General features: G+C 49.5%; 1 long non-coding RNA gene across 1 annotated transcript; it reads left to right on the forward strand.

Annotated features, from left to right (window-relative positions):
- Positions 1 to 4,152: 4,152 nt before the first annotated feature.
- LOC124475333 lies at positions 4,153 to 5,125 on the forward strand. Its single transcript, XR_006956915.1, has 3 exons — positions 4,153 to 4,218; positions 4,817 to 4,889; positions 4,998 to 5,125. It is a non-coding gene; the product is annotated as an uncharacterized LOC124475333 (long non-coding RNA).
- Positions 5,126 to 5,554: the final 429 nt, after the last annotated feature.

The following is a 5,554-nucleotide window of genomic DNA, read 5'->3' on the forward strand; positions in this document are numbered from 1 at the left end:
TATATATACTGTACATTTAAATTTACAAACTGTAGTCGAACCATCATTTTAGGTGTCTGAATCCAATAGTAGGCTACTCAATATACTCTGATACAGACATTCCACGTCTCCCGGGAGTTCCCGGTGGGAGAAGCCGCCACCCGGAAATGGGTCTCTGCAGGTTGGGATGACTGACATCATCAGTGTTAATGTGACTGCGGTACAATGGTCATTTAGCAGACGCTTTATTCCGAGTGCAATATTTAGATTCACCGCGAGTATAGGTCATCAGTTACGAGAAACCAAACGATTGCAACGGTCCCTCCTGTCGTCTGTTCTGAGGGACTGGATTTAACTCTGACATTCACATCTCAAGTAGACAGCGATTTCTCAGGCTGCCTGCAGGTCAACGACCGGTGGTCCGCGCATTCTGCTGCATGCCTCTCAGTGGCACCTAATTGGCGTCGGTGGGCGGCAGCTGTAGCCTACTCTCTGTGGTATCGGCCGCCGCAGCGGCCCGCACACATCGACACGCTGTCGGTGGCTCCATGTTGGATCCTGGTAATGAGCACCAGTCGGCATCGTGCACCTGCTGGACGATTGTCAAGATGTTCCGTGATCTCCACCCGCGCTGCCTCTAGGTGTCTCGGCATTTCCTGATAGCGTTTCATGCGTGCGTCGTTACCCTCGGAGCGTGTCCTCTGCGTCGTGGTGGCCGCTCAGCCCCGCTTCTATGCATGCATCGTGCCCCAGAGTTCGTGTCCCGTCTGTTGGACTTCTCAACCCGTGCTAGGCTGTGCGGCCTTTGGCGCGGCTTCGGGTATTTTATCACGATTCCATGGAGTCGTCCTCCGCCTCGATTTTCGTATCGACGAGGCTGCCTCTTTAGGTTGGGGGTTATCGAGCTCTCCGGACAAGGCCTTGTGGCCACGGGGTTACTTCCTGGCTCTTGAGACGTATCTCACGGCTTAACACGAATTGCATTCCATCATGATGCTTTTTATTGCGTAGGAAAAAGTTTACTGTTATAATATCGAAGCAAGGTCCACATCATAAGGAGGTCTGTGCATATCAATCTAGTCAGACTGCTCACTTGGACCAGAGTGTGGGAATCTCATTGCGCACCGCATTCTTTCAGGCTATAGAGACGGTGTGGCGCACTGTCTTGTTCAGTGGAGTTCCGATAGGCAAGCATGCCGCCATTTCTCGGACGGTGCTAGACCTTAGGCCCGGGTGAGTGCGCGGTGCACATGTAGGCCTATGTTGTCTGCCGGCGAATACATGAGGACGTTTTTCAATCCACACTGATGGATGAAGGATGCAACTTTGTGGTCTAAGCAGGGGCAATGAGCGCACAGCGCAGACGTGTTACACACTGATATCGGGGTGTTCAATTAAGGTGTTTGGAGCCCTCAGCAAGCTGCTGAACGGGCCAAGAGAGCAGAATTCGGATCAAGATTACGTCTACTATCATCTACCCATCTTGCACATAGGCCACTGAGGGTTATGTTGGTCGAGGGCCACTTATGTGAGCCTTCCGTGACATTGCTTGTCATAGGGCTATGCTCTTCAAATTACTGGTGTCCGACTGATCAAGGGTACTAGGGCCCTATACGGCGATAACACTCGAGTCAGTGTTTTCACAACCTTTTAATGTTTCACGGTGTGGGGAATTCACCACTATTGTGCAGTGAACGTTTAGTGTCCTGAACATTCCAACCTGATACTTTGCAAGGTGCCTCTATTGTGATTTCTCGATCTAACTGCGTTTTGTCCACTCTCCTATGTCACGCCGTGTCGCCCGGGGTGACGCCTTCCGAGTCCCGCCTTCCGAGTCCCTGTTGTCACCGATGCCGGCAAGGCCATGACGAAATCCTGGTTCGCTCAACGATTCGCTGTGGGCTGTCCCAGGATTGGTATACATCGCAAAGCTTCCGGATTGGGGCGGCCACCTGGGCATCTTCAAGTGCCTAGCCACGCTGGAATGATGGGGACTGGTCAGGACGAGGACTGGTCGTCCTCGGCTTATGAGCGCCATGTACGCCCCAATGCCCTGGACATCGTAGGTGTCCAGAGATCTATGAGCTTGACGTGAACAAGCTTGCGGCCATGTGGTCGAAGGACTAATCGCAGTGTGTCAATACACGAGCCTGCATTACAGATGGTGACTGGGTCGGCTTGTTAACCCATAACAGTAGAATATCTCTTTAGATCTCGGTTTAGGCGTGGTGATCCGCAGACGTGCTCTGATCTGGTAGCTATCAATCAGAATCCATAGTGCCTGAATCGAGATATCTCTAGAGATGCCCTGGACTCCAGGGAACGGCGGGTGCTCTGCCGACACATTTGTTTATCTCATTCTCACATAGGAACACTGATGGTACAACATGTGCCTCGCGTACATCTTTGGGGTTGCCGACGGGCGCTAGAGGATGGGTCTCTAGAGACAGCTGTAACTCTGCCCTGTATGGATGAGAGGTTACCGGATCACAAGCATTGTAGAATGTCCCTGTAGATCTTGGCTCAGCACTGGTGATCCGCAGACGTGCTCTGATTCGGTAGCAATCGATCAGAATCCAGCGTCCGAGTCAAGATATCTGCGGAGACACCCTGGATACCGGCCAGGGAACAGCAGGTGCTCTGCTGACACTAGTCATTCTCACTAGATAAGCATATCTTCGTGTTCCGGCGTACATGCTGCCTTTGTGTACATCCTGATGGGTTCGCTGACGGGCGCAAAGAGGGGCAGCTCTCTGGAGGTAGCTATCTGCCCGATGTCGGATGAGAAGTGTACCGGGGAGATGGTCGGTGTATTTGGCTTGTCGCAGGTTCACCTTCCGTCCAGCACCGGGTCTGGACGGGATGTGCGCGTGGGACGGCTCGGTAAACCGCACATCAGATGGTATGTAACACGATGGATATGCACACATAGTCTTAGTCATCGTTAATGTTAGCATGACCCCCGCATCCAGAAAACGCTTGTTTTTGCCACTAGTACGTACGTAGTGGGATTTCAGGGGGTCCTCCTGTGGCTCAGGAGCAGCGGCAGTCCGCTCTACACATAGTCTGCATGGCGGAGTGGTGGCGTGTGTTTGGGGGATTATATCTCTATTGCTCCCTGCCTCATATGTCATGTATGTATGTGTTGCATCGAGGAGGCAGGGAGTGCTTCCCTTAGATCATCCACTCCGCCAAAGTAAATCTACATGTCCATGTCATGTAACAATAAATGCTCAAATCTAATACGTGATTGTCTTGACTGAACTGGATAAGTATAAGCTTGGCCTAAAACAACAGGTACAGTGTGGTATGGTATGGTTTGGGATGTGTTATGTACAGATTTCAAGACCCTGGCCTCTGGTGGCTGTTGGGTCTTTTAGCTTCAACAAGCCATTGATTTGAAGGATGTTGTGTACTGTACACAAACACACACCCACACACACACACACAGGTACATGATGTTGTATAACAAACTGTTTACCTTTCGGGCCCTGCCCAGATTGAGGAGAAGCACCTTAAGGAGGCAGAGGAGAGGGAGAAGCTACGCCTGGAGGAGGCGAAGGAGGAGAGGAGGCTGGCAGAGCAGAGGGCCCAAATGAAGAGGGAGTTTGACGAGGAGAAGGAGATCCGAAAACTCAAGGAGATAGAGGTCAGCTGGGCACTGATTGGCTAAGAGGGATTTGGCAGACATTATTGTATATGCCTTTGCAATATACAGTATACAACTTATCTTATGTGGACCACACACTCTTGAATAACAATGCTGAACAATCTTGATAGTAGAATTGGATTTTTATGGTGTGGACAATACACGTAAGGGTTGATTTCAAGCGAGTGTAACATGTTCTTGTGACTCAGCTGTAATTAGCTAAATAAAGTTTGGTCTTCTTCTTGCAACAGAAAAGGGGCAAAAACAAGGAGCTGGTCCGTCTTGCAGAGGAGAAGAAGAAAGAGGTGGAGAAGAAGAAGAAAGAGGTGGAGGAGAAGGAGATTGCTGCTGGGAGGATGCGCTATGAGAAAGAGAGACAGACGCGCTTTCAAGAGGTGAGAGGACCACACAACTTTATTAGAAAGTTAAACAAACAGAAATATCAGTATGATCCCCATCTTACTGTCTATCTGCAGGTGCGAAGGGAGATCTCGCCTCCCATCCCCACGCTCCAGAAGACACACAGGGCCCCCCAGTCCACCTCCAGTCCCCCCAGCATGGACAGCAGACGATCCACCTCCTCCATGTCTGTAAGTTACCGCTTGTATAAACCATAAACGTACTGTGGAGTGCATCATCTGAAAACAGGTAGAAACACATGTCTCTGTCCCCCACAGACACCTTTTAGGAATGTTCTCTTTCAGATATGTTCTTGTGACTCAGCTGTTATTAGCTAAATAAAGTTTGGTCTTCTTCTTGCAACAGCAAACGGACGAAAACAAGGAGTTGGTCCGTCTCGCAAAGGACAAGAAGAAGAAAAAGGTGGAGGAAGAGGAGATTGCTGCTGGGAGGACGCGCTACGAGAAAGAGAGACAGGCGCGCATTCAAGAGGTGAGAGGACCACACAACTTGATTAGAAAGATTTGAACAAACAGAAATATCAGTATGATCCCCATCTTACTGTCTATCTGCAGATGCGAAGGGAGATCTCGCCCCCCATCCCCACCCTCCAGAAGAGACACAGGCCCCCCCAGTCCACCCCCAGTCCCCCCAGCATGGACAGCAAATGCCCCACCACCCCCATGCCTGTAAGTTACCGCTTGTATAAACCATAAACGTAGTATGGAGAGCATTTATCTGAAAACAGGTATAAACTGATGTCTCTCTCCCCCCCCACACACCTTTTAGAAGGGTTCTCTTTCAGGGCTCCAATCCCAGACAGCTTCTGTCCCAGCTGTTAGGAAGGAGTTGAGAGCTGCAGGTAGGCCTAACACACACACAAAAACACTAAATGTTCCAAATAGCTAGAACCAACACATTGTGGATTAGTTGGTATGTTGGTATGTGATTGTTTGTGTATGTGTGTCAGGCTGCCTACCAGAGTACGAGAGGGACATCCTCTGTAAGTTGTCTGCAATCCGTAAAAAGCTGCTCAGAGAGCAGAAACGGGCGGAGGGCCAGATGATGCGCTCAGAGTGAGAGGAGCTGGACTCACTTGACAGGTAACACCCTCCGCGACTGGGGCACTACTGCAAAGTTTGTCTCTGTCTCTCTCTATCTCTCATTCTCTCTCCCTCTCTTACTCTCTTACTCACTCTCTCTCTCTCTCTCTCTCTCTCTCTCTCATTCTCTCTCACATCTCTCTCTCTCTTTCTCTCTCCGTTGGCATTCTGAGATTAGAGTGCCTTGTAAACGGCAACCTTCTTTACCCTACGAATCCATTAGATCATAAAAAGTTCCGAAACAAAGTGGAGAATAAATGGCAACTTATCACATCTGGAATTTAATTGCTTGTTGAGTTAATTAAAACTAGCTTGTATAGCATCATCATTGGAACTGCATTATTTGACGTCTGTATTAGGCTATTTACATTTGAATTTCCATTTTATGTGAATTGCGATTGTTTCAGTTGAAAACGTAGTGGAC

The sequence above is a fragment of the Hypomesus transpacificus genome, chromosome 13, assembly GCF_021917145.1.
Source record: "Hypomesus transpacificus isolate Combined female chromosome 13, fHypTra1, whole genome shotgun sequence".
Taxonomy (NCBI): domain Eukaryota; kingdom Metazoa; phylum Chordata; class Actinopteri; order Osmeriformes; family Osmeridae; genus Hypomesus; species Hypomesus transpacificus.